Genomic DNA, 26,774 nt, shown 5'->3' with positions numbered 1-26,774 from the left:
TCATATTGGTATTGCCCTATTGTTTTTTTCTGAAACCACCCTCCTTATCAGTTCATTCTTTATTATTATTTTAGACTTTTATTTTCTAAATTACATGTAAAAGCAAATTTTGACATCAATTTTTTTTTAAAACTTTGTGTTCCAACATCTCTTCCTCCCTCCCCTCCCACACCTACCCCAAGATCTCAACCAATTCAACATAAATTATACATGAGTAGTCATGGCAAACAGTTCTACCTTATCTAGGTTGTGAGTGGAAACAGATAAAAACAAAACTTCAGATTAAGGAATTGTCAAAAAAAATGTGTTTCAGTCTGTTTTTAGATACCATCAGTTCTTTCTCTGTAGATGTACTACAATTTTCCTGGGTTCTTCAGAATTATATTGGATCATTGCCTTGCTGAAAATAACCACGTGCTTCCCAGCAGATCATCTTTCACTAATGCTGTTATTTTGTATACAGTACATTTCTCTCTGCTTCAGTTCATGTGTGTCTTTCCAGGTTTTTCTGATAGCATCCTGTTCATCATAATTTTTATATAGTACCTAGAACTTGACAGAGAATTTTCTTCACAATAACCTAGCAGAGTAGGTACCATACATTTTGACAGTGTAGTCAATCAATGTAGCTATTTCCCTCCATCCCATTCCCTTCCAATGATATTTATTCCATTGTCTACCTTATTTTGCCCTAATCCTCCTGATAAGTGTTTTGCTACTGCCTGCCCCCTCCTCCACTCTACCATCCCTTCATTCACCCTCCCTTCCTTATCCTCTTCCCTTCCTAATTTCCTGTAGGGTTAAATAGATTATTCTTCCCTATTGGGTGTGTGTATTATTCCCTCCATGAGCCCACTCTGATGAGGTTATGGCCTTTGAGCTAATTCTGTTTTCTAGATTTTTCTTCCTCCCTCCCTCTTCAACTATCCCTACGAAATCAAGCAATTCCATATATGTCATACATGTGGTGTTATGCAGAACATCTTCACCTTCCTCTAAAGAGTTTTGCTTTTTACAGCTCCCTTCCCCAAACTTCCCTTCCATCCTTCCACTCTTCTCCCCACTCCACCCCCCCCATCTCCTTCTCCTCACACTTTTCCTCAGGGCAAAAAAAAATATATTACTATACCCACTTGAGTATGTATGTTATTCCTTCTTTGAGCCAAATCTGATGATAGTGAAGTTCACTTACTCCCCCTCTTCCCCTCCCCTCCATAGGCTTTGTTCTTGTTTCCTTCCTATGAATTACTTCTCCCCATTCCACCTCTCCCCTCCCCCTCCCCCAGTCTATTCCTCCTACCCCTCACCCTTATTTTAAAGATGTCATCATGTGTTAGCTAGATGGCACAGTGGACAAAGCACCAGCTCTGGGCCCAGAGTCCAAATCCGGCCCCAGACACCAGACAATCCACCTTGTTTGCTCCACAAAGAAGAAGGATATACAAAAAATAAATGCTTTACAAATACCATCCCTTCGTATTCATTTCAGACCTGTGTCCTCTGTGTATTCCTTGCTGAAAAAGTCCTTATGAGTTGGAAGTATTATTTTCTCATGTATGACTGTAAACAGTTTAATTTTTTAATGTCTTTCGTGATTTCTTTTTCCTGTTTACCTTTTTATTACTCTCCAGGGTTTTGTAATTGAAAGTCAAATTTTCTATTCAGTTGAGGTCTTTTCATCACAAGTGCCTGAAAATCTTCTTTTTCATTGAAATTCCATTTTTCCCCTGAAAAATTATGCTAAGTTTCACTGGGTATTTTGATTTTTGGCTTTAGTCCCAGTTGCTTTGTCCTCTGTCCTTTAATGTAGAAGCTGCTAGATCTTGCTTTATCCTTATTGGAGCTCCAAAGTATTTGAACTCCTTTTTTCTAGCCGCTTGCAATATTTTCTCCTTGACATGGGAGTTCTAGAATTTAGCTATAAAATTCCTGGGTTTTTCCTTTTGGGATATCTTTCATGAGGAGATCAGTGGATTCTTTCAATGTCTATTTTAGCTTCTGCTTCTAGAATATCAGGGCAATTTTCCCTCACAATCTCTTGGAGGATAGTGTATAAGCTTTTGTTTTGGTCATGGTTTTCAGGTAGTCCAATGATTTTCAAATTATCTCTCCTGGATCTATTTTCCAGGTCAGCTGTTTTTCCAAGGTGATATTTCACATTGCCCTCTATTTTTTCATTTTAATTGGATTTGCTTTACTGTGTCTTGGTTTCTCATAAGGTCACTAGCTTCCATTTGTTTAATCCTAATTCTTAGGCAATTATTTTCAGCAGACAATTTTTTAATCTCCTTTTCCATTTGGCTTTTCAAACTGTTGACTTTTTTCTCATGACTGCTGCATCTCTTTCATTTCTCTTTCCATTTTTTCCTCCTTTTCTCTATATCTTCCTTCTATGTTTCCTATTTTCTATTCAAAGTCCCTTTTGAGAGCTTCCATGGCCTGAGACTAGTTCATATGTTTCTTGGAAGCTTTGGATATAGGGGCCTTGTGGTTGATTTCCTCAACTGAGATATCACTGAAAAAGCTTTCTATAGTTTTGAACTTTCTTAGTTTGATCATCTTTTAATTGATTTTAAACTCTCCACTGGGGTGTGGGGGTGGGGTGGGGCCTGCTTCTCAGTTCCACTCCTGTTCCCAGCTTCAAAGGTTCTCAGGTGTTTTGGTTTGGGGGAGGGCCAGTTTTGCTCTTGCCTGGCCTCTTCTCTGGTCTGGTGATAACCTCAAGCCTACTTACTAAACAACCATACAGCAAAGCTTTCTGTGGTGTGGTTTTTAGCTTCCACAAGCCTGCGCACCTCCCCCACCTGAGCCTCCCACCACTCAGGATTACATCCTGGTTCCCTGCTGGGGTCGGACAGCCGAATTCTTCCCCGTCCAGCTGGTACCCTTTCAATTTCTGACCGCCCCCCCCCCTTCCAGCTGATCAGCCTTCTCACCCAACTGCACGCTCAGCTCCAGAAGATGCTGGTGGTGCAGCTAATTCAGAGGCTTTGTGGTAAATTTCCTCCAGCAGCGTGTCTGGTCTGTCAACTCTATCATGAGGTTAGACTTTACTCATGGTCCAGCACAGCCCCCTGAAATCTATCTATAGTTATATAATAATCTCAGCCTGTATTTTTGTGTGCTTTTCTGCTCCAGGGATTCTTTTATTGCTGTTTTTGGGGTGATTGTATCAGGAGCTCTGTGCATTCAATGACTTTCCTCCACCATCCTCTGCTTCCATTTTATGGGAGAGTTCATCCCATTCACATTCACAGTTAGGATTACTAACTGTGTATTTCTCTCCATTCTATTTTCTCCTTTGTTTATATTTTTCTTCCTCCTTTCACCTTGATTCTCTTCACCACTGTTTTGCTTCTGACCACTGTCTCCCTCAATCTGCTCTCCAATTTATCAGCCCCTCTCCCTTTTCTTTCTTCTTTCTTTTTCTGGCTTTTCCCTCCTTTCTCTCAGTGACCCACCCCCCTTTTCTCCTTATCCTTTTTCCCTATAGGGTAAGATAAATTTATTTATCCAAATAAATGTGTATGTTATTTCCTCTTTGAGCCAAATCTGATGAGAGTAAAGTTGAAATAATGCTCACCCATTCTTTTTTCCCTCTATTGTAATAGGGTTTTTTGTACCTCTTCATGCAATGTAATTTACCACATTACACCTTCCCTTACCTCTTCTCCCCAATACTCCTTTTTCACCCCTTCACTTTTTATATCATCACATCAAAGTCAATTTATATCTATACCCTCTATGTATACTCCTTCTATCTGTCCAAATAGAGATACAGCTCCTTTCTAAGTTTGTCTTTTCGTTTTCCTGCCACCATATTAGCTTTTTATGAATAATTTCTTTTTTATTGTTGTTCTTTGCTCATTTTCCTAACCTATTTCTTGACTCTGAACATTATGTAGGAAGTTGGTCTTTGCTCTCCTGGTGGTGGGGAGGACACTGTTCCAACCTTTAGTCTTTTCCATGCTGTTTTTTTCAGAGCTAATTCTGGGGATCTCCAAGTTTTGATTACTTCCAATGTGTTGTTATCCAGGGAGAGGTCTGGTCACTGCTCTCCTGGTTTGTGCCCTGGTCTTGTCCTTGCCCTCTGGCCCTCACACTGTGACTAGGTTCTCCGTTTTTCTGCAGTCACATGTGCTAGTGTTCATTTCCTCCTTAGAACTGTGACTAGGGCCCCTGCTCCCTTTTGACTGACCATAAGTGCCCCTCTATGTCCTGGAACTGAGATTCATAACTATGTATGGCCAATAGAGTTGCCAGTTAGTGCCTTATGTACCTAGTGACAGCAAAGAGTCCTTAGTAATCTGTTTCTCACCAATCATCTGACCCCCTTATCTTCTCTGTGCTGAGAGCTATTGCCACAGCTAACTTCAATGACCATGACTGGTGCTGATGCCTGTGTCCTCAGCCTACTCCCATTCTGATACTACAGATTACTACTGTGGAATTTAAAATTCTAAATGTGGGTCCTAATCTGTTCCCCCAGTTTTTGGGGAAACTGACTAAAATCACTTATAAAACAAGTTTAGGTGTTTAAGGGTTTATTGAAAGATAGAAAGATTGAGAACAGAATTCCTACAGCCTGGCAATCCTATCTTTTCTCAATTCTCTGTGAAGTCCTCTGCCATTACCATGAAGTCAGGAACCAAAAGAAAGAGTGCTCCCTGTGCAGGCCCTCCTTCCTCCTTCCTCCTTCCTCTCCCCTCCCAGAAATAGAAGGTTCTTCAAGCTGGTTGGTTGACTGGGCCGGAAGTTCAAAGTTTTTTTAGATTGTGAGAACCATGCTTTCTTAAGTACTCTCAAGTACCAGCCAGATGTGCTTAGAATCTAGTCAACTAGTAATCTAGTCAAATCAATCAGTAATCCACTCAGGTGGGCTCCTGAGTATCTGCCAAATCTCATCTATCACATTCCATTATCTTGACACTACCCACTTCCTAAGTTGTGTTAGGCTTAAAAAAATGTCTCACCCAAATTTTTGTTGGCTTCCCTTCTCCAAAATTTGATTTGAGAATTTACTTTAATGTTGTTTGGAGGGGAATGTTGGGAGAGTTAACCTGAATGGCTTTCTCTAATCCACCTCCTTGGCTCTGCTCCTCAGATCTTCACATTAGAAAATTTACCTTTTCATTTGAATGGAGGATGGATTGGAACAGCAAGGCACTTCATCTGATAACAGTCTCATAATAATCAACTATAAAGCTATCATGGGGTAGCTAGGTGGTACAGCAGACAGAACACCAGCCCTGGAGTCAGAAGGACCTGAGTTCAAATCCTGCCTCAGACACTTGACACTTACTAGCTGTGTGACCCTGGGCAAGTCACTTGACCCCAATTGCCTCAGTCCCTCCAAAAATTATACAGCTATCATAATAGACCTGGTAATAGATAATAATGGCCTGAAGGGGGTGGGAGTTTTGTGATTGGAGATATAATTAGATAGATTGATAGATCAATAGAAAGATAGGTAATTGGTTATGTGGTTACATGATAAAGGAATCTATATGTGTATATATGTGTGTGTATATGGATAATAATAACATCTATCTTACTGGGTTGCTATTGTGTGCATATACTACATATTTTAAACATATATAATATATACATATATGTATTATGTGATAGTAACCCTATAAGATAAATGCTATCATTATCCTCATTTTACAGTTGAAAAAAAGAGGAAGCCCCAGGTAAAATGACTTGCCTAGGGCCACATAGCTAGTAAACTATCTGATGCTGTATTTGGACTCAGATCTTCCTGACCCTAGGCTCAGAGATATAGCCACTAAACCTCAAAGCCTCACTGCAGGGTTTTTTGAAATGGCCCATTCTATTACTTGGCAGGACTTAGTCTTATCATGTTATTTTCTACCTCTGCCTCCTATTGGTGCTAACTCTAACTCCTGTAGCAATATAGAGTAAGTCTACTCCCTGTCCCACCTGGAAGCTCTTTAGACAGCTGTCTTTGAAGACAGCCATCATGCCCTGCTACTGTGTCTGTCTTTTCACACCCAGTTGTTTTCATTATTTCCTATCTCGTAATTTCCAGTCTACTCATCAACTTGCTGGCAATGCTCTGATACACTCCACTTTTTCAATGAGCATCTTAAGATAAGGCAATAGGGCTGAGCACAGTGTGCCATATGCTGCCCGACCAGGCCAGAATACAGTAGGCTTGATAATTTTATTGTTTTAGGCACTGTATTCCTATTAATGCAGCCTATGATTACATTAGCCTTATTGTTTTGCATTGTGGTTATGGACAACCAGTGATCAGGTCTTTTTTTCCCATTTGATCTGCTGTCAAGACATATTACCTTTAACCTGAATTTGTTCAATTGATTTTTTAAAAATACCTAAATTCTGGTATTTATATCTCTCTACTAAATCTTAACTTATTGATTCTTAATCATTTAAGAACCCACTCCAGCTAATTTTGAATCCTGATTCTGTTACACATCATCTTAGCTAGTCTTTTTTTTCTTTTCTTTTTTTTTTTTTTAAGCTAGTCTGTTAAATATTGCTTTCATCATCCTACTCCCTGCTCAAACAGCTCCAAGGAACCCCTGTTTCCTACCAGGCTGCTACACTGCAAAGATTCACATTTACTTCATTATGGTCTTCTTTCCATTAACTCCAATTGTGACCCCTCTCTGACTTATTGTTATGGGTCTTAAACCCCTGATGTGTGACCCGGACCCCTTCTCAGAATGTTTTTAAATGCACAACATAAAATACAAGGATTACAAAGGAAATAAATTATTTTGAAATACAATTATCAGGGGGCAGCTAGGTGGTGCAGTGGATAAAGCACTGATCCTGGATTCAGGAGGACATGAGTTCAAATCTCACCTCAGACACTTGACAATTACTAGCTGTGTGACCTTGGGCAAGTCACTTAATCCTCATTGCCCTGCCAAAAAAAAAAAAAAAGAAATACAGTTATAAAAATATTTTAAAGAGCAATTTCCTGGAGCCCATGATCAGAACCCCCAGTTTTGTACTTGCTCTTTATCATCTCTCACCTAGATTATTGTATAGCCTCTTAATCAGTTTCCCTGTCTCAAGTCTTTCCCTGATTAAGTATATTATTCATGCCACCAAGGTGAATTTCTTTAAGCACATATATGATTATGACACTCTCCTATTCAATAAACTCTGGTGGGGCAGCTAGGTGGCGCAGTGGATAGAGCACCAGCCCTGGAGTCAGGAGTACCTGAGTTCAAATCTGGCCTCAGATACTTAACACTTACTAGCTGTGTGATCCCCCCCCCCCAAAAAAAAGTAAAATAAACTCTGGTGACTCTCTTTGGCCTCTCTGATCAAATATAAGCACTTCATTTAGTTTTAAAAGCCCTTCACAATGTGGCCCAAATCCTTCCTGTACTCTAGGATATAGCCAAATTGACCTTCACTGTTTCTCACTCAAAATATCCCATATCCCATCTCTGTGCCTTTAAATATGCTGTTTCTCATGGCAGGAAAGCACTTAGCACTTCCTCCTCATCCCTGCTTCATGGAATTACTCACTTTCTTCAAAATGCATCTCAGGTACCACTTACTAAATGAAACCTTTTCTGATGCCTCCACTGCTAGTGGCCTCCCTACCAAATTATCTTTTTTTTTTTCAAAAGTCAGTAAACATTTATTAAGCACCTATTAAGCATCAGGCACTGTGCTAAGAGAGGATGCAAATAACAAAAAAGACAGTGCCTACCCTCAAGGGGCTTACAAACTTTAAAAAAATTTTTTTATAAATATTTTATTTTTTTCCCGTTACATGTAAAGATAGTTCTCAACTTTTGTTTATACAAGCTTTCCAATTTCAGATTTTTCTCCCTCCCTCCCCCATCCCCTAGACAGCAGGTTATCTGATATAGATTATATATATATATATATATATATATATATACATAATAACATTAATCCTATTTCTGAATGAGTCATGTTATAAGAGAAAAATCAGAGCAATGAAGAAAAACCTCAAAATAGAAAAAAAACAACAGCACCAAAAACGCAAGAAATAGTATGGTTCATTCAGCATCTATACTCCACAGTTCTTTTTTTTTCTTGGATTTAGAGATCCTCTTCTATCATGAGTTCCCTGGAACTCTTCTGTACCATTGAATTGGTGAGAAGAATATAGTCCATCACAGTAGATCAACGCTCAATGTTGATGATACTATGTACAATGTTCTTCTGGTTCTGCTCATCTCACTCATCATCAGCCCATGCAAGACCCTCCAGGTTTCTCTGAACTCCTCCTGCTCATCATGTCTTACAGCACAATAGTATTCCATTGTATTCATATACCACAACTTGTCCAGCCATTCCCCAATTGATGGACATCCACTCAACTTCCAATTCCTTGCCACCACGTAAAGAGCAGCTATAAATATTTTTGTACATGTGGGTCCCTTTCCCCTTTTCATGATTTCTTTGGGAAAAAGACCCAAAAGTGGTATTGCTGAGTCAAAGGGTATGGAAAGCTTTATTGCTCTTTGGGCAAAATTACAACTTGCTCCTCAGAATGGTTGGATCAGTTCACAGCTCCACCAACAATGCATTAGTGTGTCAATCTTCCCACAGCTTCTCCAACATTTATTATTTTCCTTTTTTGTCATTTTAACCAATCTGATAGGTGTCAGGTGGTACCTCAGAGTTGTTTTAATTTGCATCTCTCTAATCATTAGAGATTTAGAGCATTTTTTTTTTCATATGGGAATAGATAGCTTTGGTTTCTTCATCAGAAAACTGCCTGTTCATATCCTTTGACCATTTCTCAATTGGGGAATGACTTGGGTTCTTATAAATTTGATTTAGTTCCCTATATATTTTAGAGATGAGGCTTTAATCAGAACTACTGGCCACAAAAATTGTTTCCCAGCTTTCTGCCTCCCTTCTAATTTTGGATGCATTGCTTCTGTTTGTACAATTTTTTTTAATTTAATGTAATCAAAATCATCCATCTTGCATTTTATAATATAATCTATCTCTTGTTTGGTCATAAACTGTTTTCCTTTCCAAAGATCTGATAGGTAGACTATTCCTTTCTCTCCTAATTTACCTATGGTATCACCTCTTATGTCTAAATCGTGTATCCATTTTGACCTTATTTTAGTATAAGGTGTAAGATGTTGGTCTATGCCTAATTTTTGCCATACTATCTTCCCATTTTCCCAGCAGTTTTTGTCAAATACTGAGTTCCTATCCCAGAAGCTGGAATCTTTGGGTTTATCAAACACTACATTACTAGTGTCATTTACTACTGCATTCCCTGTGCCTAGCCTATTCCATTGATCTACCACTCTATTTTTTAGCCAGTACCAGATAGTTTTGATGACTGCCACTTTATAGTAAAGCTCCAGGTTTGGTACCGCTAACCCACCTTCCTGTGAATTTTTTTTTCATTATTTCCCTGGATATTCTTGATTTTTTGTTTTTCCAGATGAATTTTGTTATTATTTTTTCTAGCTCTATAAAATAATTTCTAGGTAGTCTGATTGGTATGACACTGAATAAGTAAATTAACTTAGGTAGTATTGGCATTTTTACTATATTAGCTCTGCCTATCCATGAGCAATTGATATCTTTCCAATTATTTAGATCTGATTTGATTTGTGTGAAGAGTTTTTGGTAGTTGTGTTCATAGAGTTCCTGGCTTTGTCTTGGCAAGTAGACTCCCAAGTATTTTATATTATCTACCATTACTTTAAACGGAATTTCTCTTTCTATCTCTTGTTGCTGGACTTTGTTGGTCATGAATAGAAATGCTGATGATTTATGTGAATTTATTTTATATCCTGCTACTTTCCTAAAGTTATTAATTGTTTCAAGTTATTTTTGAGTTGATTCTCTAGGATTCTTTAAGTATACCATCATATCATCTGCAAAGAGTGATAGTTTTTTTTCCTCCTTGCCTATTCTAATTCCTTTAATTCCTTTCTCTTCTCTGATTGCTAAAGCTAACATTTCTAGTATAATATTAAATAATAGGGGTGATAATGGACATCCCTGTTTCACCCCTGATCTTATTGGGAAGGCCTCTAATTTATCTCCATTGCATATAATACTTGCTGATGGCTTTAGGTAGATACTGTTTATTATTTTAAGGAAGGCTCCACCTATTCCTAAACTCTCTAGTGTTTTTATTAGGAATGGGTGCTGTACTTTGTCCAAGGCTTTCTCTGCATCTATTGAGATAATCATATGATTTTGGTTGGTTTTCTTATTGATGTGGTTAATTTTGTTAATAGTTTTCCTAATGTTGAACCAGCCCTGCATTCCTGGTATAAATCCCACCTGGTCATAGTGTATTATCCTCCTACCAAATTATCTTGCAGAAATTTATAGTACATATTCTGTGTGTGTACATATATAAGTACACACACATATGTGCATGTGCGTGTATATTCACACATGTAAACTAGCCAGTCCCCAGTTCCCTATCTCCCAACAGTATTTCAGCTTCTTGTGAGTAGGGATTGTTTCATTAATTATATTTGTACACCCAGCATTTAACACAATGCCTGAAGCATAGTAGGCATTTCACAAAGTGATTGATTACTGTGGTTGAAAAATTCATCACCTTGTCACCAACCTAGCAATGAATCTCTCTGAGCTTAGGTAGGCTGTTCCTAAGACACACAAATCATTGCCTGGTTTGCATTTGATTTCCCACCATAAAAGTATCAAACCTTCTGCCTGTTTTTTTCAGATAACTCTATAACTCACCCCACTCTGAATATCCAAACTTATTTTTATCTCCTTAATTCCTTCATAACCTCACCTTCTAATATACTCATGTCAGTTTCCTCATTGTTCCACAGGTACCACAATGTTATTCCCATCCTCAGACTTTTGCTGAAGTTAGTTAACCTCCTTTTTGGCCCTCTCCTTATTTTTCTCCCTATCATAATTCTCTCCAACCTTTGAAACCCATCTGATTATTCTAATCTTCATCAATGTCTCCCTGAGGCAGTTCTGATATAAACCACACAATTCATTATTTGGTTATAGTTTCAAGTATGTGGGTGATAGATAGACAGACAGAGATACCTAGATAATCTGATAGATTATGAGTTCCTTGAGTAGGGAGAAAGAGGTGCAGCATAGAGGGAAGATGACTAGCTCTGGAATCAGGAGCACAGGACTGAAATCACAAATCCAGGTTGATTAATAACATATTGGCTAAGTCCCTTATCCTCCTTGAGCTTCAGTTTATTCTCTGTAAAATGGGAAGGACTTTGGAATATGTGACTTCTGAGGTCCTTTCCAGTTCTACAACTCTGATCAGAATTACTGACTCTTGTTGTTCTGTATCTCTGTCTACTGAGTAGTCACATGAATGAATGAATGAATGAATAGCTGCATATTCCTCATAGAGCCTAGCATAGTGCTGAGCATAGTGTTCAGCATATACTATAATAGGTGTATAAACATGGATTGTCAACTTAATCCTGAATGGAAGCAAACTGGAGAAAGGTGCAAATACAAGTGGACCAACGTGTAATAGTGCTCGCGGGTTACTAATTACAAAGTGATTTGTTGAGGAACTGAAGCCATGAGTCAAATCTGTAGGTCTCAGTGGCTACTTGATTCCTATTTGTGCTCACCTAGAACCATGACTTTCTTGATCTCCTAGGTTTTTAATGCCTCCCCATCAATAATATTACTTATGATATGCTTTGTGTTTTCTTTCCTGTGTATAGGTTGAAAAGTAGGGCTACTATAAGGCAGCTAGATGGTGCCATACTACACAGATCAATGGCCCTGTATTTAAAAAGACCTCAGTTCAAATCTATCCTCATACACTTACTAGCTGTGTGATACCAGTCAAATCACTTAACCTTCATCTGCCTATGTTTCCTCAACTATAAAATGTGATTGGTATGAAGATCAAAATAGCACAGCCCCTGGCACTTAATAAATACTTGTTCTTTTCCCTCTTCATATTTTGGTCTTTCTACCTCCAGGATTTGGCATAGTGCCTGACACAGTGGATGATTGATAAATGTTTATTGGATGAAAGAATAATGGTCGGCCTGGGATACACAATTTAGTCCTCAAGAAGAAGCCTGAATAACTAACCTGATGAGATTAGGAAAAAAAGGAGAACTAGGCATCACAGCCACATATTAAAATAGATTTAATATTAGTTACTCTTCTTAATGCAGGGTCTTTAATAAAGAGTTAGATGTCAATATGAGTTTTGGAAACACACACACACACACACATGCAAATATATAAAGCTTATCCCATTCACTAATGGTCTCAACATCATTCAAAATGATATACCCAAATACCACATGTAGAGCCTAAAGAATCCCTGGAGATTGATTCCATAAACCAGAAAATATAAATCTGTCACCACATACTGTCTAACTTTTTTCCCTTATGTTTCATTCTATTTAAAGGGAAATTGTCCCTATTTGCCCTAGCCTGGCACTGTGAAAGTAATAATACAGGGAACTTTTATTCAAACAACAAAAAACTCTAAAAATATCAGAAATTATAGGCAATATAAAAACAAATGCACAAGAGTCCAGCTGGACATGGTATTTATCTTCACATCATGAAAGTGGAAAAATGATTCGTGTCACACATTAGGAAAATGATCTCAGTAATTTCTGGTTGTAAAATCAGTGGGGAACTCATTCTTTGATTATGAAGTAGCCCAAGGTCCTTCCAATTAGCCAAATGTGTTTTAATCACAATAATAGCTACTTTGTGTATGTATGTATTTGTGTGTGTGTGTGTGTGTGTGTGTGTGTGTGTGTGTGTGTGTGTGTGTGTGTATGAGAGAGAGAGAGAGAGAGAGGGAAAGAGAGAGAAAAGAGAGAGAGGGAGGGAGGGAGAGAGAGAGAAGGAAGAGGAGAAGGAGGGGGAAAAGGAGGAGGAGAAGAAGGTGAAGGAGAAGAAGAAGAAGAGAGGAAAGGGAGAAAGAGAACAAGAGGAGAGAAAGGGAGAGAGAGAACAAGAGGAGAGAAAGGGGGAGAGAGAGAGCAAAGGGTGGGGGAGGGAAGGTGCTAGATATGGTATTGTGGTCAAACTTCTGGCCAGCCATCCAAGGCAGTCAAAAGAACATCACAACTACTCACTCCTTGAATCACCTCTACCAAATAAAGCTAGTATGCAACAAAGCTTTGAAAAGTCAGTTAAGTGAGACAACCTTGTGGGTAAGGCCATTCTTTTCCAAGTACCAAGGTGCAGCTTTCCTCAAATCCCCATGGTTTCCCAGTAACCTGTTCACAGAAATAACTGTGTTGTCAAATGCTCAGGCAGTCACAGGCATTCAAAATGAACTCAAAGGAAGCCTAATTTAGGAAACAATACCTAAGATTTATATAGTGGCTTGGTTTAGAGCAGTTCAAATCATCTAACATATTACCTCATTCATCATAATGTTTTTTATTAGAAAAATGTTGTAGGGTAGCATATGAATGTAGAAATATCCTTCCAAACAGATGAAGTCAGTACATGCATTCCCTCTTCCTCACATTCTTGTTTAGATGTATTTCCAGCAATTTTATCTTAAAAATCAAGTTTTGGAGGCAGCTAGGTGGCACAGTAGATAAAGCACTGGTCCTGGATTCAGGAGGACCTGAGTTCAAACCTGGCATCAGACACTTGACACTTACTAGCTGTGTGACCCTGGGTAAGTCACTTAACCTTCATTGCCCCTCAAAAAAAAAATCAAGGTTCAATACCACAATGTCAAAGAACTAAGAAGGCCTCCTCTTCATTTTTTTTCCCAGAACTCATTTCTCTTCTCTTTTCTGAATTCTGTTTGTTAGCTGAAAAATTTTTGTAATATTAACATTTTAAGAAGTAAAAAAACCCAAAAACATATTCCCAGCTCTAGCTATCTAGAAGGCCTATACTTGATAGAATATTGATACCTACTTAATTCTCATATGCTCAGCTTCTGGAATCTATTTTTTTTCTTATAATTCTAGTCCTTTCATTACCAAGATTTCAAAATTCTCCTAAGTTGTTTCCTCAGTTTCTTCCTATTGAGTGTCCTAGACTTCCTTGCCCCTTTGTTTTCCCAGGTGGATCTCTGGCTTCTGAAATATCACAGAGCAACACCTCATATGTCAAATATTAATGTGGAATGAAGTATTCCTCATAAGTAAAATTTCTAGTTAGTAACTTCAGCAATCAAAATCCTAATATATTTTAAAATACTTTGATAGAAATTGTTCCAAAAGTATAGTATGTGCTTATAAGCCTTTTCAAGCTAAATATATTTAACATTAGTTAACCATTGCCTCATAAGTAGGAGTCATTATGAACATTAGTTATACTTTGTACTTTAATGCAGTGATACCTTCTGGGCTATTTATGCATGTGTATTATTTGCCCCTAAACCAAATGGACTAAAATTGATGTATATTTATTATTTAATTTTAGGGTTATTTTTTTCCCTTTTTCCTCATCAGGCTATTAGCTGTAACTTCTCAATGACTCTTGCTGTTAGCTACTGAAAATTTCTGACTTATAAGGGACAAAAATTGTAGCTATATGGTCTAAAATATCTAATGAGTGGTCACCAATAAATTATAAGCTTTAGGAAGAGTATTTAAGTCTTTTAAGTATTTGTTAAAGAGCATTAGCATCTAATGATCGGAGAGAAAGGTAAAAATCTAACAATGTCTAAGAGACCCCATCATCTGACCTGCCATGGCGAGGTCAGGAGCCAACATTTCCTTCTTCCTCTCAGAAGCCTCCTGTGAATCTGGGAACATCCTGTCCACATGCACACACAGCTCTAAGCTAATTGGCTGGTAGCTTTGATAGATAGTACCCATGAACAAACGTCACTTCCTGATGCCAAGGAAAAGCCACATGGCTTGCCCTCAGACACCTTCTCCTCGTTACTTAAATCTGTTGCATATTAGAAAAGACAGATAAATAAGTCTGCTGGAACTTCATGTAAAAGACAACAAGCAAATTAGAATGAGTGAGGTCACTTACTAAGGAGTAACCTGTAGTTGCTTTTTTAAGATTTTGACATCTCTTTCCCTATTCAGAGACCCTTTTTGTGATCTCTGGGGCCTATAAGTATGTATTTTAATGGTTGAGGCTGTTAGAAGTCTGAGCTGTGGATAAATGTATTCCCCACAAACCACATTATACTCTTATCCTTCCCTGAATTTTTTAGGTTAATGAATTTTGATTCACATTAACTTGGCTTCTCCTATTCCTCAAGTTTCTCTACTTTTTCATATTATTCATGGAATCTCCTTAGAAGAAGGATTCTTAAGATTTTTGTATGTCATAGATCCCTTTGAAAGTCTGGTAAAGCCTATGAACTCCTCAGAATAATGTTTTTCAATTCATAAGGTAAAATACACTTATAAGAGAAACCAATTATATGGGAATATCATTGTTAAAATATTTTTTAAAAGAAAAACCAAGACAAAGGACCTCAGGCAATGGCCTCATGCCTTACTTACATATATTTACATCTTTGTATGCTCAAAAATAAATTCAAATTGTGGGAGTTCTCAATGATACCCTCTTCTCTTTACCTCTCATTCAGTTAGAAAATATGGGACCTTCTGAAGTAGGCAAAGTATTTAAGTGTAACTGGAAGGAAGGAGTTGAAACTTTCAGAGTAGACATCCTTGGTATTACTTGAAAAATTCTCCTGCTATTATCTTCTGCTTGCTAAATCTTATTCACCTGAGCAGAACCCAGCTTTAGTTGCCCCAGGCAATTCTCTCCTGTCTATGTGGTCTGTTCTGTCCTAGAATATGTTTCCTTCCTCATGGTCACAAACTCTAGCAGAGAACTCCATTACTCTTCTATTCCCTTGGCATGAAAAAAACAAAAAAAACAAAAACAAAACAAAACAAAAAAAAAAAAACCTAATGCCTTGTCTTACCAAGAGAAAAGTAGGGGAAACCTTCTGGAACCTATATAATAGGAAGAGGGAATGTGGGGGTGGGGGGAAATTAATAAAAAAAAAAACAGATACCAAAATAAACAACAACAAATAAATTACTGCCCTGTGCTTGTATGTGCAGAAAAGGAGAGAGGAATAGACTGCATATAGGCCCATCCTGAACTCCAAGGACCATCAAATACATTTTCATTTTGAAGTTGTGATATTCAATCGCTCATATTTTACTTGTTGGTCTTTTGTTATCATTTTTTTATATCCCAGCCCTTTCTAAGTTCTTTTTTTTTTTTTTTTTTTGGCTAGGCAATTGTGGTTAAGTGACTTGCCCAGGGTCACACAGCTAATAAGTGTCAAGTATCTGAGGCCGGATTTTAACTCAGGTCCTCCTGAATCCAGGGCCTGTGCTTTATCCACTATACCACCTAGATGTCCCACTTTCTAAGTTCTTATTCTCATGTCCTCAGAAGATACGTTTTACTCACCATCATTATTGTCAATAGGAAAAATGAAACTAAAACTCTTTCCACATTTCAATCTTGATCTACTTGCCTTTATTTAAATAGAAAAAAAGGTCTCACTTCAGAAGAGAACTTTAGGTTCAAAGCAACATGTTTGTTTTTATATTGTTGTGGTGTGGGAGGGGGAGGAAGACCGTATCAATACCCTTACCTTGGGCATTCAGTACTTGTTATTCATGGTCACAATTGTTTATGTGATACCCTGATTTGTCTCAAACTTCTAGTGGTCACAAACCACAGCAGAGCCTCCTCCATCCTGCTGAAAGGTAAAAGGAAAAAATTAAAACTTATTTCCCCAAATATCTCACCAAGACAAGACTAAATTTCTAAAATTTCTCATAATAGAAAGGGTGGGAATGGTGCTAAGAGGCTACCCAGCCCTTTTTCCTAGGGGTACAACCATATTTAATCTACATTCAAAGTCTACTTCTATTTAAAAAAAGAACTCAAGTAATTTTGAATTTGTTAAGCCATATTAAGAACTACAAGCCTCTGAACATAGTCAATCAACAGAGATTTATTAAGCACTTACTATGTGCTAGGCACTGTTCTATGCTCCTGAGATACAAAGAAAGGAGGGGAAAATTGCTTTTTAGAATTCTACATTCTAAAATGGAGGCAACATGGAATATCTATGTATAATATAAATATAAAGTATATAAGGACAATCTGAAAGGAGAATGAATTAACAGGTGGGGAGACCAGGAAAGGGTAGGTGAAATCTGAGCTGAATCTTAAAGGAAGCAACTTAAATTAGGTGAGGGATCAGAACGTTCCAGAGAGGACAGGTAGGGCAAAAGCATGGAGATGGCAGACATAGTATTTGTTCTAGGAACTACCAGCAGGCCAGTGTAGATGGCTGATGTATGTCTGTAAAGGGTAATAAAATTTAAAGAGAGGAAATGGTTGTGTTTTTTTTAATACTATTAAAGGCACGGTTTTTACATGGCCAATTCCATTAATTGTTGTTGTGTGTTTTTTTCATATTCAAAGATCTTGGACAGCTCTGAAATGTAGCCAGGAATAGAAAGATCCCCGAGAAGAAACCTCAAAGACCAAGATCATTTATCTGATATGATGCAAAAGGAAAGACAGTCAGTCCCATATAACCATATTGATCTACTCCTTGCTCTTTTCTTTCTTCAAGTATAAATTGTCCAGATACTATATGATAAGGGATTCTTTATATAACACCAGGGATAAACTTTTTCTGCATTTTTTTATGGTAGCTAAAATAATCTTATCATGGGAGAGCAGTTGGTTTATTCCTTGGGAATTATTGACCACAACTGCTGTCTTCCCATCTCCATAGTTCAGCAGCTCTACCTTTCTTGCTGTACTAACAAAATACATACTTCCCAAAAGTCACATTCCTAGGCTGCATGTACTTCAGGTCAACTTCACAGTAGAACATTGATAAGAATAAAGAATTTATTTGAACTCAATTAAAAGATTCCATGGTCACACACTTCCCCTTTATTCCTTCGTGATCTTGAATCTCTTGTGTTCTTCCCCCTTCCCACTTTTGTTTTTTGAATAGTGGATATCTGCAGTTATAACTAAACTTTAGATTAAGGTGTTTGAAATGGGAAGAGATAGAGAGAACCAAAGGATAATTTCTCCTTGGTAGCTAACAAAAATAGATCAGTTCATAGCCCTCCTTTATCCATTCAAACAATACAGTTGGGTTCTATTATTTATAATGAGTGATCATTACATTGATAGGGAACTGTGAAAGTACTTATTTGGGATTAGTTATTATATATAAAAATTTTGTATTCTGATCAACAAAGCCTTGTTTCTAAGGATCATAGGCTGAACAGAGAAAAATATTCTATTCACCAGGATCCTTCTTTCTCATGTAATTGTTGTCAAGGGATTTGACCTTTTTAAAAAATAATAGACAAAAAACTCAAGTTAAAAATTGTCCGATGAAGCTAACTCCATTCCAGGGCTACTCCCTTCTCTTTTCCAATAGTTTCACCTTTTTCTCACCTTGATCTAGTCTTACTCATTATTTTTATTAACATTATTTCTCCATAACTATGATAATGAGTTATTCTTTAGGATTTTTACTATTTTTGTTTATTGATTTTGCAGTAAAGAAGGTAATGGTGATTGGATAATCTCTTTTCTTTTCTTTTTATCCCAGTTACTTCACATTTACTTTTGTTGACATCAGATGCTAATTTTGTAACATCCTCCTTGGTAACCATGATTATAATAAATACATATGTTACATTTTGTATCTGAGGGAAGACTACCTTCTCTTTATTATCTATATATTCTATGAACCTTAACAAGCGCCTCAATTTTTCCAGAGTTAATTAGAACCCTTAAGAAAGCTTTCTCCTTTTGTTTTTCAATGCTTTTTTTTTTTTGTTCCTGGAAGAAGCAATTTTCTCACACTTCTTGAAAACAGCTGGCTGTGTCATTATAGTTACACTTTTGAGTAAGAGTTTATTGTTTGATGAGTATAAAAATGGTTTTGATTACAAAGAACAAAATGCCAGATTAATTCCAATCAACAAATGATTATTAAGCTCTTACTATATGCCAGGTATCATACCAAAGGAAAATGCATTGTCCTGGTCCTTGAGAAGCTCACATTCTAATTAGGAAGACACTATGCAAAAAACTAGGTACATACAAGATATAAACAGAGTGGATTGAAGGTACTCACAGAAGAAGGAAATAACAGTGGAAAGAACCAAGAAAGAAAGAGGGCACAAATGTCAATCTATTATATTGGGATCATCTCTAGCGAAAAAAAAAAAGAAGTGGTGAGAAAGAGGAATGCACTGGGAGATGGGGAAGGGAGAGGAAGAATGGGGAAAATTATCTAACATAAAATAGTCATGCAAGCAAGATTTATTACAGTAGAGAGGAAAATGGGGGGAGGGTACAGTACTTGAACCTCACTCTCATCAGAGAGAATGTGGATGGAATGAACTCACCCATAAAGTGGAAACTATTTCACATTTAACAAATTAAAAATCCCTAATTAAACACCAAATTGGAAATCTTGAAAATCAAAGGAGAGATTAATAAAATTGAAAGAATGAAATAAAGCCATGAGTTAGTTTTATGGGAAAAATGAGGAAATAGATAAACCATTGGTTATTTTGATTGTTTTTAAAAGGGGAGAAGAAAATCAAATTACTATTATCAAAAATGAAAAGGATGAATGCAGAACCAATGAAAAAAATTAAATCAATATTAGGATCTATTTTGAACAATTATATGTCAATAAATCTTATAATCCAAGTAAAATGTATGGATATTTTAAAAAATATATAAATTTCCCAAATTATAAAAAAAGGAAACATAATATTTAGTAATCCTATCTTGGAAAAAGAAATTCAAAAAGCCATTAATGTACTCTCTAAGAAAAAGTCCCCAGGACCATAGGGATTCACACATGAATTCTACCAAACATTTAAAAATTAAATTCCAATACTATATAAACTATTTGGACAAATAGGCAAAGGAGTCCTTCCAAATTCCTTTTAAGACACAAATACAGTATTCATACCTAAACCAGCAAGAGCACAAACTGAGAAAACAACAACAACTATATACCAATTTCCTTAATGCATATCGATGCAAAAATTTTAAATAAAATACTATCAAGGAAATTATAGTAATATATCTCAAAGATCACTATGAGCAGGTAGGATTTATACCAGGGATGCAGGACTCTTTGGACATTAGGAAAACTATCAACAACATTAACCATATCAATAAAAATAAACCAACAGAAATCATGACTGTGTTGATCAATGCAGAAAAGGCTTTCAACAAAATACAATACTCAGTCCCATTACAAACCCTAGAAAGCACAGGAAGAAATGGAGTTTTTCTTAAAATGATAAGTAGTATCTATCTACAACCATTAGGAAACATTATCTGTAATGCAGAGAAGCTAAAAGCCTCCCCAATAACATATGGGATAAAAAATAAGAGATGTACATTTTCATGACTATTCTTCAATATTGTGCTCAAAATGCTGGCTATAGCAATAAAACAAGAAAAAAAATTAAAGAATTAGAAGAGGCAATGAGAAAACAAAATTACCAATCTGTGCAAATGACATGATGGTACATTTAAAGAATCCTAAAGAATCAACTAAAAAACTAGTTGAAACAGTTAATTTTAGTAAAATTGTAGGATATAAAATAAACCTACATAAATCATTAGCATTTCTATGTATTGCCAATAGTCCAACAGGACGAGATAGAAAGAGAAATTCCCTCTAAAATAACTTCAGAAATTATAAAATACTGGGAAATCTACATGCCAAGACAAACCCAGGAACTATATAACAAAACACTTTTCACACAAATAAAGACAAATATAGACAATCACAGAAGTACTAATTGCTCATGGGTAGGCCAAACCAATATAATAAAAATGACAATTCTACCTCCTAAGTTAATTTACTTATTCAGTGCCATACCAATCTAACTACCAAAGGATTATTTTATACAGCTAATTATTCTATGGACAATTAAAGTTGACAGTCACCCAAAGAGAAATGAGAAGGCATATATATGGTGGTGTGAGTAAGTTAAAACAATTAAAATTTACATGAAAAAACAGAGAGGGAGAGGGAGAGGGAGAGAGAGGGCACAAAATGTGGGCAGGTTGTATGCTAAGGAAAGCCTCTGGTAATCCATTGATATCCATGAAATGCCAAGATAATTATAGTAGGGGCCCCCAAATGTTGTGAGGACCCCCTGTACATAATTTTAAAAGGAAGGCAAGGAGAAGAATTGTATAAGATGAAAAGGAGTGGATTTGTTGAAATTGCCATACACAAAGATCCACTACAATGAAACTATATATTAAAGTATTAAAACAGTTTTACAAATTAATTCTCTAGAAGTAACCAATGTTTTATGACAAATAATTACCTTTACCTTTTCCATAAAATATTCACTGCGTAATATAGAGAGCAACGGGCTTGAAATCAAAAGACTTGAATTGGAATCCTGATTCAGGCAATTATTATCTTGGTGATTTTGGACACTTATTATCTGGGTGACTTAATCTTTTTGGAACTCAGTTTCCTCCTATGTGAAATAAGAAGGTTCAATTAGATTATCTTTAAGGTCAATTTCTCCTCTGAATACTATGATCCAATGATTCCATTCTTCTTTTGTGCCCAGAAGGAAGCTAGTGACAGGAAAGAAAAATGTCCTTCCACCTTTTAGTGCAATTAGATTTTACAGCAGTTCAATTCAATTAAAAAGTGTTATACTGAGCCATAACTAAGTCAGAGAGCCTGGGGCTTTGTCCCAGAGTGCCTAAATATTGGGAAAGAAAACTAGTTTTTTCCTTTCCATAACCATTATCCAAGAGTGCACACTTCATGGCATATGGAACCACACCTGAATGACCATCCCTCTCCCAGGGCCTGCCTCCAGCTTGAGCTTGTAAATTAGGGGTTAAAAATCAATATCTTTGACAGGGAGGCTAGAGCAAGATACTAGTTGAATGACCTTTTCTCCTGGTACAAATATATTTGTCTAGGGTACATTCTTCTGTGCAAAACTGTCCTTCGTGCAACTTCTTCACTGCCTCTGCTACTGCCTCTTCAAGTCTATTATCTCTGGGCCAGAGGTGTTGCATGAAAGTGAAGAGGCTGGGGGCGGCTAGGTGGCACAGTGGATAAAGCACTGGCCCTGGAGTCAGGAGTACCTGAGTTCAAATCTGGCCTCAGACACTTGACACTTACTAGCTGTGTGACCCTGGGCAAGTCACTTAACCCCCATTGCCTCGCAAAAAAAAAAAGTGAAGAGGCTATGGGACACTATGTGTATAAAAACGTTTCTCTTTTACCCCTAAGAATCCACACTCATACTCTTTATGTAGCCCCTATATATCTGCCTCTCTCATCTTTGGTTTTTATCATTTCTTTATGAACATATAATGTGATATATGTGTATATACACACATATACATATATATTCTTTATATCCAATGTCTATATACATACATGTGTATGTATGTATGTATGTGTATGTGTGTGTGTGTGTGTGTATATATATATATATATATATATATGTATAAAATCCCATTCATTAGGAAGGCATGGTGTCATTATATAGCATATAATTACATAGGTAATTTAATATATATTATAGGATACATCTTGTAGAATTTATAATTATACATAATCACACTATATATTCCTAAAGAATGAGATATAAACTATTATGTACACATATACAGTAGACATTGTGATGTGATATATCATATATTATACATTATAGTATAGTATATAGCATAGTATAGTATGTATAATAGTATTATACTATATACTCTTAGGGCATATAACTATTATACTATACTATAGTTACAGTATACTACTATACTATATTTTACAGTATACTACACATAATGTACTATATATATTATGTAGTGTTATTTTTGTTATTATTCACTCATTTCAGTCATGATCGATTGTTTATAACCCCATTTTGGGTTTTCTTGGCAAAAATATGCTGGAGTGCTTTGCCATTTCCTTCTCTAGCACATTTTACACATGAGGAACTAAGGGAAACAGGGTAAAGTAACAACTAATCTGAGGCCAGATTTGAACTCAGGAAGTTGAATTCCCTTGACTTGGCATTCTATCCACTGTGTCATTTAGCTGCTATATATACTCTCTGCTCCTCCCCTTCCCTCTCCTCTCCTCTTCCCTCTTCCCTTCCCTCTTTCCTTCCCTCCCCTCCCCTCCAGCTCCAACTTTCCCATCCCACCCCACCCCACCCCACCCCACCCTACCCATCCCATCCCATTTCATCCCATCCTGACCCATCATATCCTATCCTATCTTATCCTATCCTATCCTACTTTTGATATATCTATATGTTTATTTATGGTATGTACGCATTTTATATGTATGTGTATATATGTATGTTCAAATATCTATGATAGACAGGTAGACAGAAATATTAACTAAGGTCAAAATACTCTTTATTATAACCTATGTACAAGAAATTAATAATTCACTAGATAATCTAACCTGGGAAAATTGTATAATTGGATTTATGAAAAATTATAACTATATGAAAAATTATAGGTTCAGAGAATGAGAGCAATGCGGGAGAGTCATGAGAAAAAAGTCAATAGCTTGAAAAGCCAAATGGAAAAGGAGATACAAAAACTCTTTAAATAAAATTATTGCCTAAGAATTAGGATTGAACAAATGGAAGCTAGTGACTTTAGGAGAAACCAAGACACAGTAAACCAAATCTAAATGAACAACAGTAAATATATATATGGAAATATGAAATATATCCTTAGAAAAACAGCTGACCTGGAAAATAGATCCAGGAGAGATAATCTGAAAATCATTGCACTACCTTAAAACCATGATCAAAATAAGAGTTTATACAGTATCTTCCAAGAAATTGATAGAGAAAATTTCCCTGATATTCTAGAAGCAGAAGGCAAAATAGAAATTGAAAGAATCCACCAATTACTTCCTGAAAAAGATTCCGAAAACCTCCAGGAATATTATAGCCAAATTCCAGAGATCCCAGGTAAAGGAGAAAATATTGCAAGCATCTAGAAAAAAGGAATTCAAATACTGTGGAGCTATAGTCAGGATAACACAAGATCTAGCAGCATCTACATTAAAGGACTGGAGGGCATGGAATATGATATTCCAGAGGGCAAAGGAACTGGGACTACAGCCAAAAAACACCACCCAGAAAAACTGCGTATATTATTTCAGGGGTAAAAATGAGACTTCAATGAAAAAGAGGACTTTCAGGCATTTGTGATAAAAAAAACCTGAACTGAATAGAAAATTTGACTTTCTAATACAAGACCCTAGAGAAGCATAAAAAGGCCAACAGGAAAAAGAAATCATGAGGGATATTAAATGATTAAACTGTTTACATTCTTACATGGGAAGATAATACTTCTAACTCATAAGAACTTTCTCAGTAATAGGGCAGCTGAAAGGAATACACTTAGATAGAGGACACAGGTCTGAACTGAATATGAATGGATGATATCTGTAAAGCATTTATTTGTTGTTTATCATTGTTTTTTGTGGGGCAGGCAGGGTGGGGTGGCTTAAGTCTGGGGCTGGATTTGGGCATGGGGCCTCCTGTGTCTAGGGCTGGTGCTTTGGCCAATGTGCCACCTAGCTAACCCATGATGACATCTTTAAAATAAAATTAAGGGGTAAGAGACATGCACTGGAAGAAAGGGAAAGGGAGAGGTAGATTGGGGGAAAGTGCTCACATGAAGAAAAAGCTTATGGGTGGGAGGGGAAGAGGGGGAAGGAGTGGAGGAGTGAGGGAACCCTACTATCATCAAAACTGGCTCAAAGAGGGAATAAAATACATACTCAAGTGGGTATAGTAATATATTTTGCTCTGAGGGAAAGTGGGAGGGGAAGGAGATAAGGGTGAGGAGAGAAGAGGGAAAGGAAGGGCAGATTAGGGGGAAGGAGTATTAAAAAGCAAAACACTTTTGAAGAAGGTGAAGATGTTCTGCATAACTGTACATGTATGTCTTCTAATGAATTGCTTGATTTCATAGGGAGGGTTGAGGAGGAAGAGAGGAAGAAAAGTTAGAACACAGAATTAGCTCAAAGACCTTAATTTCATCCCTCAAGGAGGAAATTACATACACACCCAATTTGGAGGAGTGATCTATCTCACCCTGCAGGAAAGTAGGAGGGGAAGAGCATAAGGAGGGAAAGGTCAAAGAAGGGAGGGCAGAGTTGGGGAGGGGGGCAGTCAGAAACAAAACATTTCTGAGGAGGAATAGGGTAAAACAAGATAGAAAATAGATTAAATATCATGGGAAGGGAATAGGATGGAGGGAAATAGTTATGATGATTGATTATAATGGTAAAATGTATGGTCCCTACTTTTCTGGGCTATTGTCAAGAAAATTCTTTATCAAGTTTAAGGTACTGTATAAAGGTTATGATGAACAGCAGGATGCTATCAGAAAAACCTGGAAAGACCTACATGAACTGAAGCAGAGTGAAATGTACTGTATACAAAAGAACAGCAATACTGTAAGATCATTTGCTGGGAAGGACATGATTACATTCAGCAATGCAATGATCCTATATAACTCTGAAAGACTTATGAAAATTGCAATTGTTTTACAGAGAAAGAACTGATTGTATCTGAAAACAGATTGCAGTATAATTTTTGATAGTTGCTTAATCTGAAGTTTTGTTTTTCTCTGTTTTCTTTCACAACCTGGCTAATGTGGAGATGTTTTCCATGACTATTCATGTATAACTTATATTGAATTTCTTGAGTTCTCAGGGATTGTGGCTGGGAAGGGAGGGAGGAAGAAAAGTTGGAACACAGTTTTGAAAAATTGATGTCAAAATTTGTTTTTACATGTCATTTGGAAAATAATATTCTAAAGATAAAATAAAGAGAAATATATGCCCTTGTAGTTGTTAAAGGTACAAGAGTAAAAGCTCTTTCTTTATCTTTGCCAGATGAAAGAGCTAGTGTGTCAACATCATGGTCAGAGATCATTTGCTAAATTAGCAAAATTGAAACAATGCTAAGTAACTATATGCAAATAAATAAATCATTCAACAAGCATTTATTAAGTGTCTACTATGTGTCATGTACTCTGTTAGGAAGTAGAGATTCAGGGAATGAAACCATTCAACCATCCCTACTGTCTAGAAGTTCTCAAAAAAAATTCAAATAAGATTCAACTAAGATAAATTCTTATTTGTGGTATACAAAAGTTATAAACATAAGGGTTGGAATAGATAACAAATCTAGGATTTTGCCATGATAGAGTACTCTTAGTTGAAGAAACCCTCTCTAGCAAAGTAAACTTCTCTATAACTTAAGAATCTTAGAGAGTTGCTTAGAGGTGGCTTTTACAGAGTCATATAACCAATACAAGTCAGAGGCAGGACTAAAACTAGATATTCCTGGTCCTAAGGTTAGTTTACTATTTATTTTGTCATGGTTTCTTCTTTAACTAAAAGAATATATAGAATAAATAAAAGGTAATTAAATACATCATAATAAGGGAAGGGGCTAGAAGCTGGGAAGTGTCAGGAAAGGTTTCAGGTAGGAAGGGATGCTTCAGCTAAACCTTTATGGAATCAATGGATTCTATGAAATGCAGGTGAGAAGGGAGTACAGTCAAAGCATCATGGCAGCCAGTACAAAGGCATAAAATTGGGAGATATATGTCATCTGTTAGGAACAGAGAGAAAGTTCAGTTTGACCTGAAAGCGGAGTCTGGGAAGGGAAGTGCTATATAATGATCCTAAGAATATAAATTGAACTAAGGCCAAGAAGAGTTTTAAAAGCTAAATAGAA

Source organism: Dromiciops gliroides, chromosome 2 (assembly GCF_019393635.1).
Source record: "Dromiciops gliroides isolate mDroGli1 chromosome 2, mDroGli1.pri, whole genome shotgun sequence".
Lineage (NCBI taxonomy): Eukaryota > Metazoa > Chordata > Mammalia > Microbiotheria > Microbiotheriidae > Dromiciops > Dromiciops gliroides.
Note: the sequence above shows the minus strand (reverse complement) of the source record.